The 15012-nt window shown below is 37.1% G+C and overlaps 1 protein-coding gene and 1 long non-coding RNA gene across 5 annotated transcripts in view; one reads left to right on the top strand and one right to left on the bottom strand.

The window, feature by feature from the left end:
• The window catches only part of fndc3a (fibronectin type III domain containing 3A), a 143376-nt gene that overhangs the window by 692 nt on the left and 127672 nt on the right, over nucleotides 1-15012 (top strand). The window lies entirely within an intron of this gene.
• The window catches only part of LOC141377988 (uncharacterized), a 31628-nt gene continuing 29315 nt past the window's right edge, over nucleotides 12700-15012 (bottom strand). Inside the window, exon 4 of the long non-coding RNA XR_012391226.1 lies at nucleotides 12700-15012. This exon is cut by the window's right edge and continues 10 nt beyond it. This is a non-coding gene — a long non-coding RNA (uncharacterized lncRNA).

Raw genomic sequence — 15012 nt, 5'->3', positions numbered from 1 at the left:
TCACTTTGGAGTGCTGGAGATTGAGCTAAAGTTGGTTTTATATTTGGAGTTTGGCGTTCAATTAAATGGGGAAGCAGAATTTTAAAAGGCTAATACATACTTGCTAACTCTAATGACGTCTGTTGTTGTTATGAGGACAACGTGACAACTTGTGACACGGTTCTTATATTGTTTATTACGCTACTTTTTTTAACATTCGACTTCAAATATGAGTGTAAAACAACATTAGCGCTGTTTAGTTGACTGTGAACAATGTTGTGCTTTGACAGTCATTAGCTGCTAATGCTAATATTGGTTCTCTATTTAGAATTTGCTATTGGATTATGTTCAGAAGGTGAATGTGCGAATATAAACCTGGTTTACCTCAATGTACAGCAGCTAGTTAAACATTAATCCAAATTTAATGTAAGTCTGCATGGGATACAGCTATACTGTAAGTTTACTGCAAAGTTTAGAGTTGGGGTAGGGTAGACGTTATTAAAATGTAATTTGATAAATAATGTTAATAATTCTCATTATAATTACTGTATTTACATTGCCGTGAGGGTGGGACTTTGCGTATATATTAATAAAATGCTATTTAATATGTAATTTTTATAATGATATAAATAAATCTAGTTGTAATTCCTGTATTTACATTGCCGTGAGGGGTTTGGGTAGGCCAGACATTAATATAATGCAATTTAATGGGTTTAATTCTCATTATAGTTGCTGTATTTACATTGCTGTGTGAGTCTTGCAGTTTGGGTATATGTTAATATACAATTTAATAGGTAACTAACTAAATAATATAAATAATTCTCATTATAATTACTGTATTTACATTGCGGTGAGGGTGGGAGTTTGCGTATACAATAATACATGCGATTTAATGGCCAATTTAATAAATAATTAAAACAATTCTCATTATAATTACTGTATTTACATTGCGGTGAGGGTGGGAGTTTATGCTATTTAATGTGTAATTTTAATAATAATATAAACAAATTTGGTTATGATTACTGTAAATACATTGCCTTGAGGGGTTGGGGTAGGCCAGACGTTAATATAATGCAATTTAATGGGCAATTCAATAAATAGTATAAATAATTCTCATTATAGTTACTGTATTTACAATTCTGTGTGAGTCTTGAAGTTTGAGTATATGTTAATATACAATTTAATAGGTAATTAACTAAATAATATAAATAATTCTCATTATAATTACTGTATTTACATTGCTGTGAGGCTTAGAGTTTGGGTATATGATAATAAAATACAATTTAATGGGTAATTTAATAATTAGTATAAATAAATCTTGTCATAATTACTGTATTTACGTTTCCATGAGGCCTGGAGTTTGGGTATATGCTAATAAAATACAATTAAATGGATAATTTATTAAATAATGTAAATAATTCTCATTATAATTACTTTACTTACATTGCTGTGAGGCTTTGAGTTTGGGTATATGATAAAAATACAATTTAATGGGTAATTTAATAGTTAGTATAAATAAATCTTGTTATAATTGCTGTATTTGCATTGCTTTGAGGCTTGGAGTTTTGGTATATGTTAATAAAATACAATTTATTGTATAATTTTAATAAATAATATAAATAATTCTCATTCCTATTACTGTATTTACATTGCTGAGAGGCTTGGAGTTTTGGTATATGTTAATAACATACAATTTAATGGACAATTTAATAAATATTATAAATAATTCTCGTTATAATTACTGTATTTGCATTACTGTGAGTGGTTGGGGCCGGCGTAGACGTTAATAAAATGCAATTTAATGGGCAATTTAATAAGTAATGTAAATAATTCTCGTTATAATTACTGTATTTACATTGCCGTGCAAGTTGAAGTTTGGCCATATGTTAATAAAATACTATTTAATAGGTAATTTAATTAATAATATAAATAATTCTCATTATAACTACTGTACTTACATTATGGTGGGTGTTGGGGTATAAATATCTGTATGCATGTAAAAGTCAGGGTTTAGTATTTAAACTCTAATATTGTCTGTAGTTTGGGCTTTTGACCTCAAGTATTGTGTCATTTCTGCAAACAAACATTTATTTAATAATTTATTCTTATTAGTGTTATTGTTTTTACTATTATTATATTCATCATCATCATCATCATGATCTAATTAATCTTTCTCAATTTTTGGTACAAACGACAAACTTCCCAAACTCACGCTGTTGAATGGACTCATTAAGACACTCAATTGAAACAGTGTGTAGTGTTTTGAATGGAGCCACAGGACTTCGGTTTTCTTGCATGTTAAGAAATAAAAGGCACACTTTACCTTTAAAAGTCTGCTCAGTCCATCTTCATCCACTGTTATTATGTCGTTTACCACCAGATGACATAAATGTTCAGTATTGCTTTCTGGTACATGTGAATTGACTACAAATCTTTTCTTTTTCTCCTCTTAAGGGGTCATGGCATGTTATTTTTATTAAATTATGCTAATATGTTCCTCGGTTACCTTACTGAGTCATACTAGTTATACTAACACTTTAGTTACACTGTTTGCAAAGATGATGTGTCTTCTCTAAAAAATATTGAGTTGATTTAGGCGAATTTGTTAAGGTCTTTCAGTAAACAATAGCCTTTATTGTGATTAGCTCAAGTTTTTACAAATGAAAAATAATTACAATATTAAGCATGTTTAAAGGATATAATAAGGATATATATATATATATATATATATATATATATATATATATATATATATATATATATATATATATATATATATATATATATATATATATATATATATATATAGGATGTAAATTAGAGGTGTGAACCTTTACTGGTCTCACGGTTCGGTTACGATTATCATGCCTTCGATTCGGTTCAATTCGATATTTCGGTGCATCACGGTGCATTGACGATGCATTCCATATACAGTGTTATATTTTAGAGGAGAGGCTATAACAAGCTGTCTGTAAAAACACAGAGACAATGCACCACACTGTCTCTCATTCAAACACAAACATAGACAGCACCAAAGACACAAACACACACACACGCACACACACACTCACACACTTAAGCCCTCGCAACAGGGAGAGCTCGCGAAGAGCGGAGCAGAGAAGCGAAAACGAAAAAAAAAAACGAAAAAAAAGAAGCACTTTTCCGACGGTCCCTTGCTTAAAGCTCCTCTCAGCGCGAGCTCTCCCGGCTAAACACATATTGCGAGGGCTTAAACGGAGCAGTGCTCGTAGTGTGGAGCGAAAAAAAAAAAGAAAGACAGCTGTGAAACATAACCAGCTTTGTCTTTTTGTAGGAGACACACTTTAGATCTTTTTAGGGTCAGAGGTTTTTGAGTTATTGCCGTCTGTAACTGAATGTGTGTCAAGAATATTGAAAACAAAACCAACTGAACCGCGTTAATTTCTGGCGCCCCCCTGGATATACAGCGCCCTTAGAATTTGCCTATGGTGCCTATGCCACGGACCGGCCCTGCGTTGACTGAGTGTTGTAAATACTCTCGCTCACCTCCCTCGCGACAGAGAGCATAGGAGATAAATGACGTCAGTACATAATAACCGGTTATGATTATTACTGAACCGATACCGAATTGTCCGCGTCTGCATCACTGTGCACCAAAGCAACAATTAATTTTGACACCCCTAATATAAATATTAAGGATTAAACTGTTAAAAAACTTTTATTTTCTAGCCTACATAAATATAAATATATCCATGCCTTCATCTCGGGAGGCTTTTTCAGTTTATTCATAACAATTTGCTTCTGTATAAATTTTTTTATTATTAGCAGTATTTTTTATTTGTTATTATTATTTTTTATTATTATTAGCAGTATTTTTTATTTTTTATTATTATTAGCAGTTTTTTTTATTTAATCTTTTTTATTTTTTATAATATATGCATATTTTTAGTTTTAGTTTTACTAAAAATAAGCTTAGATTTGTCCACCTGTCAGGTTTCAGACCATACGGGGCAGCATGTGTATTTGAATATAACTCATTATTATTGTTTATTTATTCGTTTGCTGGAAATTGGAACTGAATTTAGAAATAGTTTTAAGGCAAATATTTGCGCTTGATAAACTAAATTAATTATGTATAGGCTAATGAATGTCTGTGTGCACAACACGTTTCCTTGTCCAAGAGAGTGAAAGTGAAAGTAAAGAATGAGGAGGCTCATTCTGTCATTCTCGCGCTGCAGATGCTCTGTTTAACTGTTTTCTCTCTAGTGAAGCGTTCAGTTTTTCCACTTACAAAGTCCGCCATGTAAATGGCAAATGCACCATGGTGCAACGCAACTGACTCCTAAAAAAAATGGGAGATGAGACTCTGATTGGTTTATTCTTAAAACACACCTATAACACGTTAAGAGAATAAGCTCAACCCTGTTAGACCATGCGCCACGGCGCATAGCGGATGTTTTCATCCTTAAAATAGCAAAAGGATTCTGACATGCCCTTAAGGCGTTTGCGCCCTGGACTATTTGCCTAGATTGTCAAAATAGAGCCTTATGGTGTGCAATAGAAAGCAATGTTCAGAACTTTAAAAGACATTGTGCGATATAAAAAGCAATGTTCAGAACTTTAAAAGACATTGTGCGATATAAAAAGCAATGTTTAGATCTTTAAAAGACGTGGCATGATAGAAAAGAATGTTCAGAACTTGCTCTTTAAAAGACGTGGGACAGTAGAAAACAGGCTACTGTAGCATGTCTAGACACCATTAAAGATTTTTTATTCGCATTCAACCAGTTTCTGTACTTTGTTTATCGTATACTTGCTTGGTGTTTTTATGGTGTGAAGAGCTCTTATTTGTTGTCTTATTTATTGATTTCTCAATTTATATCCCATTTTAATGAATCAAAACTCATGAAGGGTTTATTATGAAGTAGTCAAAATCTTGAACATAAAAAATGTCATTAACCTTTAGTTAAAGGAGTCGTTCACCACAAAACTTGACCCAAAAATAAGATATTTTGAAGAAAGCTGGAAACCTGTAAACATTGACTTCCATACAGTTTTTTCTACTTTGGAAATCAGTGGTTACAGGTTTCCAACTTTCTTCAAAATGTGTAATTTTGTAATCTACAGAAGAAAGAAACTCATAAAGGTTTGGAGTCACTTTAGGGAGAGTAAATAGTGAGCAAATCTTAATTTTTGCGGTGTACTATCCCATTAAGGAGGACAGTTAGGACGATACATAAAATAGCGTTGTCTAAAACCTGGGCTGTTTTACAGCTGGAGTTTTCCATCATGGCACTGCAGGACACTGTTGGTTATTTATTAATAGAACTACGGCTAATAACTATGCAAATATTATTGCTTGTTTTAGGCCGTCATGCTGTGCTACATTTACTCATCTTGTTTTGAGACTCGGACTCGCTGACCCTGTATCTTTTTTTTTTTTTTGAATGAGTCTGCACTTTTCCCTGAAATATTATAGCCTCCTCGTGTACAACAGTGCGGCTATTTCATTAACTTTCAGTGCCAGATGTCTCTTCTTTTATAGTTATGGAACATGTTTGGGTTTGTAACAGAATCTCGTTTAATGGCAACTTTAAAATCATGTGTTGTTCATTCATTTTCCATTGGCTTTATGGCATGTAAGCTGCCATCATTCACATGCATCAGTGCTTTGATATAGATCTGTCATCAATCTCTGCATAGAGCAAACTTGTTTTGCTTTTATTTTGGACTGAAAAGTGAGCTTCTGATAGAATGTCTACAGGTATTGTAGATTGTGATGAGAATTTTAGGCCATGTTTACATCTGGTAGGGCTGCTCGATTATGGGAAAAATCATAATCACGATTATATTGCAATCAGGATTATTCAAAACGATTATCAGTTGAAGTCAAAATTATTCGCCCTTCTTTGAATTCATTTTTATATAAAAATATTTTCCAAATGATGTCTAACAGAGGATTTTTTTTTACAGTATTTCCTATAATATTTGTTCTTCAGGATAAAGGCTTATTTGTTTTATTCCGGCTAGAATAAAAGCAGGTTTAAATTTTTTGAAACCTATTTTAATAGCTCGACATTATTAGCCCCTTTAAGCAATATATATATATTTGATTGTCTGCAGATACTGTTATATAATGACTTACCCTAATTAAGCCTTTGAATGTCACTTTAAGCTGAATACTAGTAGCTTGAAAAATATCTAGTCAAATGTTATGTGCCGTCATCATAGCAAAGATCAGGACTCAACAATAAGGACTGCCCGGTGGCCCAGGGCCAGCGTGAGAGACGCTTGGGACAGTAGACAGAATCATTACTGGCCCGATTGGGGCAGTGCTGCCTTGTCACTAACATTTAATTTGTCTGCGACTATTTGTCAGTTGCGTGCATTTTAAGTTTGTTCTTTTAAGTCTTTAAACACTTCCGTCTCTGTGTGTCGTCAAGACTATATTGCTTTTCGGTTCCTCTTATGTGATTTGATGTTTTGAGAATGCTATTTTTTCTGTAACATGGTAACAACCAATACAGCGAAGAGACGGCAACATGTTGGCAACATCAAATTATAAGGCTAAAAGAAAATGTCTGCTTCTAACGTCTTGTAAACAACGCGACAAAAAAATAAATAAATAAAGTGATGTTTTGCACAGTTTGCCGTCAGTTTGACAAGTCAGCCACCTTTTGTTAAATAATTTCGAACCGCAATAAAATACCTCCACATTTTCCTCTGCTCTTTTTGTTTGCATAACACTTTTATTAACATGTTTTGAAGTATTGAAATTCTAGATTCAAAGACTTTATTTTTGCCACACACGCATATTTAAAATATGTGGCTAAAAATAGCTATTAACTTCCCTTTTTTTGGTGGGGCCAGTGAAAATTTTGGTAAGGCAAGTAAAAATCTGAACCACTGACCCGATCGGACCAGTAGAAAAAATCTTTAGCGTTGAACGCTGAAGATAATTAATTAGTTATGAATAATCGCTAATGTGCTCTTTCGCACTTTTAAAAATATGAATGATGCGCATCCCGTGCTGCAGACGTTACAGTACAGCACATGCTTTTAGTAATGTTCACATGGAACTGAGCTTTGCAGAGCAACAAATATGTACAACTGGAAAGGGGGCGGTATGTGATAGAATAATCGTTTATCTCGATGAATGGTTTTTCATAATCGTTAGAAGCAAAAATCGAAATCGAAACCCGTTTTTGATTAATTGCACAGCCCTAACATCTGGTAATAACATGCTATTAATGATCTGATCTAGTTCTGCACGATAATGGAAAAATATGCTGTATTGTTGTTATGGCTGACACTTTTAATCGAATTGTTCGATTGAATCCATTTAAAAAATATTCAATGCAAAAAATAATAGACTCGAGCAAAGAGAAAAGCACCTGAGTGATGGAAAAAAGTAAGACAGCTAGAGTAAAGGACAGAAAATAGTCTTAACTTGAGATGAAGAAGCCGTGTTAACGCCAGCGCCGTGCCAGTTTGGCTAAAGGCTGATTTATACTTCTGCGTCAAACGCCGGCGTATGCTACGGCGCTGACGCATAGCCCTTCGCCGTTGCCATCACTGACGTGCACCTCTCAAAAATGTAACTACACGTCGCATCGACACGTAGCGTAAGCTCTGTGATTGGTCGACTTGGTAGCGGTGACGAGTCTGGGCGGGACCGAGAGCTGCGCGAATGGCGCGAGCGATTGTTTACAAGTGTGGAGTCCCGTGAAGGAGCTCCGGATGGAAAGTTTTGTTTAGTGTTTACCTCATAGTTAAAGTTGTTGCACGTCCGCCGGTTCCTGTCTCAAAATGAGCAAGCAAAACAGCAGCAAGAAACTCGACACAGAGGAACATTTACACCTCACTGCCCACTAGCGTTTCGGAAGTGTTAATGCAGACCAACAGAGACAGCGCGCAGAAGTATAAATGCACAGCCACGCGCGTTGCATGCGCCGTGGGTTACGCCGGTCACTTGACGCAGAAGTATAAATCAGGTTTTAGGGTGCATTCACACCTGTGAATCGATTCAGTTGTTCCGAAACAGAGATTACAATTGTTACATTGTTGCTCTTTGCTTGGTTCGCTTTCACACTGCAAAGTTTCTAATCGAACCAAAAGAGCTAAAACAAGTCACGTGCGAGTAAACTCTCCTCACATTGGTCAGAGTGTCAGGGTTTATTTTGCAGCGTCCCGCTCAGCTGTCAGGAGAGGTAGTGGTTTGGTGGTGATTGACAAGATGCACGCGTGTGATGTGTCTGAGGAGAGATGCAGTGGGGAGGGGTGAGAAGGGTGCGCGACAATGCCTATTTGAGGACCGGGAGGGAGACGCCAGGTTACCGGGAGATCATCACTCGTTTGCGGGCATCCGGAGACTCGTGAAACTTCCCGCCTTACTCATAATTCTCTCTTCATATAGCCGTAAGCCTATTACATATCCATAAAACACTGTGATATAACCGCGCTCGGATCGAATCGCTTTCTCACTGCAATCAAATCGCTCCAGGGTTCGTTTCAATCGAGCCGAGACCACCTCATTCAAGCGATTTCGGAGCGATTACTTTGGTGCAGAACAGAGCGCGATTGCCCTGTTCACATATGCCAAACGAACCGCGCTAACTGGTCAAACGAGACACGTTCCAAAACAAAAGTGTAGGTGTGAAAGCACCCTAAAGGTCATATAGCTGCTATATGAAATAGCTATCTAGTGTTACCTTTTTCCCTTTCCTTGGTGCTGCGTTGCGTGTAAAGGCTAAATGCTGATTTATACTTCTGTAGCGCCCTTTCCTAATTGCAATGTAAGGGCCCTGAATTCTTATAAATTACAATGGTCTACCTCAGGGATGGCCAACCCTGTTCCTGGTGAGCCACCTTCCTGCAGATTTCAGTTGCTATCCATATCAAACACACCTGAACCAATTAATTAGGACCTGAACACCACGTGATAATTACAGGCAGGTGTGTTTGATATGGGTTGCAAATGAAATCTGCAGGAAGGTGGCTCTCCAGGAACAGGGTTGGCCACCTGTGCTCTATCTCATACCAATTAACATAAATATTAGAGATAACCAATCTGCTATACAAAATTACTTTTCCGAATTTGCTTAAATACAATTAAACAAAGAGATACAAACAACAGAAATAAAGGTTTGTTTCTAAATAAAGCTTTTCGTTCTCCTTTTTTCAAACTCAAATAAACAGCAACAGTTCATTTAGAAAAGCCCAAAAGTAGTCTATATAAAATAAATGGTGAATTCGGTGCTGGCGTTCATAGTGGCATTAAACACCGTTGCCGGTGTTGCTTGTTAAGGCTAAACGTTAACATTATGATCTAATGTAAGGCTTTTTATTTCTTCCACGCTGTTGTGTGTTTAGGCTTTATGACATGGTGTGATATTCTGCTAAAAGTAGCCATCAGAAGATAGGGCAGCTGTGGTCATTAAGGCATGGACATGGTCAGCAACAATACTCAGGTAGGCTGTGGCGTTGACACGATGCTCAATTGGTACTAATGTGCCCAAAATATGGCAAGAAAATCTCCCCCACACCATTACACTACCATCACCAGCCTGAACCGCTGATGCAAGGCAGGATGGATCCATGCTTTCATGTTGTTGATGCCAAATTCTGACCCGACCATCCGAATGTCGCAGCAGAAATCGACTCTTCAGACCAGGCAACATTTCTCCAATCTTCTATTGTCCAGTTTTGGTGAGCCTGTGTGAATTGTAGCCTCAGTTTCCTGTTCTTAGCTGACAGGAGTGGCACCCGGTGTGCTCTTCTGCTGCTGTAGCCCATCCGCCTCAAGGTTGGACGTGTTGTGTGTTCAGAGATGCTCTTCTGCAGAGCTCGGTTGTAACGAGTGCTTATTTGAGTTAATGTTGCCTTTCTATCAGCTGGAACCAGTCTGGCCATTCTCCTCTGGCATCAACAAGGCATTTGCGCCCACAGAACTGCCGCTCTCTGGATATTTCCTCTTGATCAGCCCATTCTCTTTAAAGCCTAGAGATGGTTGTGTGTGAAAATCCCAGTAGATAAGCATTTTCTGAAATACTCAGACCAGCCCGTCTGGCACCAACAAGTTTAACCAATGTTCAAAGTCACTTAAATCCCCTTTCGTCCCCATTCTGATGCTCGATTTGAACTGCAGCAGATCCTCATGACCATGTCTACATGCCTAAATGCATTGAGGTGCTGCCATGCGATTGGCTGATTAGAAATATGCGTTAACTAGCGGTTGGACAGGTGTACCTAATAAACTGGCCGGTGAGTGTGTTAAAATATACATACATGCATACAGTAACCCCTTTAACCCCTTGTAATATTGCAGCCATTTGCTAAAATCATTTAAGTTCATATTTACCACTCATTAACGTACACACATCTCATGTGCACCCCATATTGACAGAAAAACAAAGAATTGTTGACATTTTTGCAGATTCATTTAAAAAGAAAAACTGAAATATCGCATGGGCCCATAATGCACACAATGAAGACAGGAGTTGACTTGAAGTGGTTTGACCAAAAAATGTTCAACAGCTGTGCAAATCAACCCGCAACCGAAACTACCTTGTTTGGACGATCCGAAAACGCATGTTCTTACCACTGAAACTGAAATGACTCACAATCAGAACATGTTCACTTGCAAGAACATCTGATAGCTTGAAATCAGGCCAGACCTTATTATAAATTCGTGGGAACATCTTACTCATGTATTTTCAGGCAGAAATGTCTGATGAATTTTGTTATTAGCTCCAAAAAAATGGCAAAGTAACACACTGAATTAAGCACAAGTAGAAATATTATATCTTACATGCACTCTAGTGATATTTTCCACAGCTAATGTGTTTTTAAAGTAATAATAATAATAATAATAATTCATTTTATTTGTAAATGGCGCCTTTCTAGACACCCAAGGTCGCCTTACAATAAGCATCAGCAGACATGCTAAACAAATTAAACATTACTAAAAACAATCATTGACCAAACAAGTTAAAACACAATAGCGAACGTAAAAGAACATAATAAAAACATGATTAAAAAAAATGTTAAGTAAAAGCCTGCTTAAAAAGATGGGTCTTTAGTAGGGGTGTAACGATACACTCAGCTCACGATACGATGTGTATCACGATATAGTGTTCACGATTCGATATGTATCACGATATTTGGAATAAAAATGTAAAATTAAACTGAAATGCAAATTTTACCAAGTAAACTATTTTTATGTATTTCTTTTGTTTCAACTTGTTAAACTGAACCTTGTTTAGGAAAATAAATTAAACAGGCCTGTCACTGGAAAATAAAACAATTTTAAAGCTTCTTAAAAATATTATTGAAATGACAGAGACAAAATTAAGGAACAATTTAAGTAAAGGTGCAAAAAAAAAAGCTTTCTATTCAATTGAATTTAACAGTAAGAGCTTAAGGCTTTGCTTGGTCACTTGCGTTTTTTGTGTGTGCAAAAAAAAAAATCGACATTTCCAGGTATTTAATTCATATTTAAATAAATTCATTTAGAGATATCTCTAATTACAATTGTGACTAGTCAAAACTCATTTAGAGATATCTGCAAATATTTTTCAATGGAAGTCAATGGAGGAATATGACTAGTCATAATATATTTGCAGATATCTCCAATCTGATTTTGTACTAGTACAATTGTAATTGCAGATATCTCTAATTGTCCTTCTGACTAGTCGAATTATAATTATGACTAGTCAAAATATAATTAGAGATATCTCTAAATATATTTATGGATAGTCAGAACAAAGGTTTAAATGCTAAAACGGCTTGCCATACGCGCGCGTCTATCAAAGTCCGCCCTCTGTAGTAACAGCTCATGGTCAGCTCACGTCATGTGTGATTTTGTGGCGGGAACATTATATGAAGACAGAATGATATTTTAGGGTGAATTGTACCTTATAAATACAGTATGTGACTCTTTCAACACCATTAGGAGGTATCCCTGTTGCTGTGCAAAGTATGTAAATCACTGTGAAGACATTAAAACTTAGGATGTTTGACCCAGTATGCGTGTCAAAAAGCGGATGATTCTAAAGCAATGACTGTACAACCGAAATGTTGCCAGACGTCTGATTTTGAGTGGATGGGCCATCCTCTATTTCAGCTCCACTCATCTTGGTCTGCTAACATTACTGCTGCTGCAATCTGAACTCACGTGCGACAGCAGGTGGAACGTAGCTCACGTGCAATCAGCTCAACTAATAAGAGAAAACGGACGTCATATCGTAATCAAATCGTCATAACGCCACGATGCATATTGTGACATTTTTGCATCGCAATAAATCGTACAATGATAAATCGTTACACCCCTAGTCTTTAGACATGATTTAAAGTTTTGAAGACTATCACTGCTCTTAAGATCTAGTGGCAGTGAGGTCCATAGCCGAGGAGCCATAGAGCTAAAAAAGTGTAGTTATTAGGGATGCAACAAAACAGCCCTCGGTTCAATACATATTTCGGTTTTTTAACACGGCTTTCGGAACGATTCTCATGGCTTGACATGTGTTTTTATTTTTTTATTCTATAGGCAATAGGAACAGTAAGAGGTTAAGGAGAAAAGAGTAAAAACAATTCATTGCAATACTCATTTTGTTTTACTTAAAAGTCAAGAAAAGTACACTAGTTCCTAGTGTATTGTATAAAAAAAAAAAGAACACTGAAGTCTGACAGCTGCTGGTAGCCCATGTGCAAACTGGGGAACACATAAAATCCAACACTTTGAAAATAAACACACATGTGAATTTAATAAAGATAAATTGGCCATTTCAAATAAACATATTTGTACTTCAGTAAACATAAATAAACACATATCTTAATTATCTCGGTGCTGAAAAAATGCGAGACTGTAGTCTGTAACGCGGATCGAGTGCTTTTATAAGATGATACAAGCCCGCATCACCAATCACCTAAAACGGCTGCAAATCTTCAGCAATAATCACCCGCACTGCCTTTGTTATTTTATGTGTCTCGGAACCAGTTGGGTATGTTTGCTTGAAAGATTCAGCGAGGGATTGTTGCTATTTGGAGGACTTTATTACCTTCTCTGCTATCCTGCCTTCAGACAGTGATATAGACTGATTTCACGCGGCTGCCATTTTCAAAAGCGAAATCAAGGCCATGGTGGGAAGAAACCCGGAAGTATCATTGGGAGTTACGTAGGAATGTTGTGTAACTGGCTATATATCTTATCAGCAAAGAGAAAGTGACACAATTTTATGATTTCTCCGCCTTCCGGGTGACCCGAAGGTCCGTTCTGAATGAATGGTGAAAATAAAAAGGGATATCAGAGCTCATTTTTAGCTAAGTTAAGGGAAATGGCACTAGTTAGCTAACGTTTTCTTTCCAAAACACACGTTTTAGATGCCATTTATCAAACTCGAGTTAATGAACTGATTCTTTTACTATATTAGACTCGTCACGATACTGAATTAAAAGAAAAAACGACAATTTCTCGCTAACATTTAAGGCAATGTTGATGGCTTTCTTAAAACAGCGCTGATTTGCCATTGTGTTCACGTGTTCAACAGAAATGATTGTGATTGGCCGAGAAGGTCATCAGTTCACCCACCGCTGTTTACTGAGCAGACGAGACGAGCTTCTGCTTCGGATTCCAGTCTCCATCAGCAAACACAGATACACGGAGACTGAAGCGCGAAGCCGTGAAGATCAGTCGAGTTATCTGCGCTCAGCGGCGCTTCCATATTAGCGGGAAATAGCCGGGTTTAAAACTTCAGTACCGGGACAACACTATTACTCACAACATGAGGGTGTGCTGCAGAGGACTGCAGTGTTTTATCACTCACCGGGTTACATAGACTGAAGCAGGGAAGCGTCCTCACGGTGTTTAACTGGTGCCCTGAACTGAAGCCTAGGAGGACACTTAAGCGTATCACTGAGATTGTCATCTTGTTTGATGCTAAATTGCTTTTAATGGTTTAAAACAAACTTACTGAATGATATTGAAGTAATGTTTACACCATTTCTGCATTTTGAAATCTCGGCAACAGCTGGAGGTTTGTAGTCCACAGCATGTTACTGCAATGTTTACAGTGCAGTTCCTACACTTCCGGGTTTCTTCCCACCGCAGCCTCGCTTTGGTTCTTTAAAATGGCGGCCGCGTGAAATAAGCGTATTGCTGGGTGATGGCGCTGCAGATGTGCAGTCATGGTTATTTGTGTAAAATAATGCTTGCACACAGTTATTTTTTGTTCTCTGTTTTTTCTTTTATAGGCATTATATTTACCGGCAAAACTGAAATGTCCTCACACTGCAGATTCGAAATCGCAGACGCTTTCTCGTACTGTTGCCTCACTTCGCCAGCGCTTCCTTGTACTGTTGCCTCAGCCTCACTTCACCGCCGCTCGCCATGTTAAAGTGTGGAATGATGGTCAAGCGCCCCCGAACTTTAGAGCATAGTGATTGGACTCGTGGGGAGGAGTTTCCTCAGCTCATGTACTTACAGGCACACACAGTCAATTCGGGAAGATATAAAGTGCACATAAATTATTTAAACGCAAAACCGAGAAAACAGCAATTCACAAGCGCGTATTGAACCGTAGAGGTCGTACCGTATGATTCAATACTATATTGAGAACCGTGGCATCCTTAGTAGTTATATACATTTATTTTACAAGCAACTAAAATAAGTTGGCAAATGAGAACAACCAAATAAGTAATAACTAATTCTTCACTCGTGGCTGTGATCTCACGTTTCCTCTTTGTGATTTCTGGTGGGATGATTTACATTTGGTTTTTGGCACCTGCAGAAGGGACTTTTTCTGATCGTTCTCCAGAATGTTGTTTTCTTCCAACCGAAAGGCAGATGTTGTCATGCTCGATGCTTTCCCTCTCCTGGCCTCCGATTTATTTCTCAGCTTTAGTCATACTCTTGATTTCAAGGTTTCAGTACCTGCGTACACGCAGCAGCTAAATAATGCAGCGTCTTCTTGGCGCTTCTGTTGTCTTTAATAGGATGATCTGCCCCAAAAATGAAAATTCTGTAACCGTTTACTCTGCTCGCAACTCTTCCAGCCG

The sequence above is a fragment of the Danio rerio genome, chromosome 15 (genome assembly GCF_049306965.1).
Source record: "Danio rerio strain Tuebingen ecotype United States chromosome 15, GRCz12tu, whole genome shotgun sequence".
In the NCBI taxonomy this organism is placed as follows: domain Eukaryota; kingdom Metazoa; phylum Chordata; class Actinopteri; order Cypriniformes; family Danionidae; genus Danio; species Danio rerio.
Note: the sequence above shows the minus strand (reverse complement) of the source record. Positions and strands in the feature narration are given on the sequence as shown.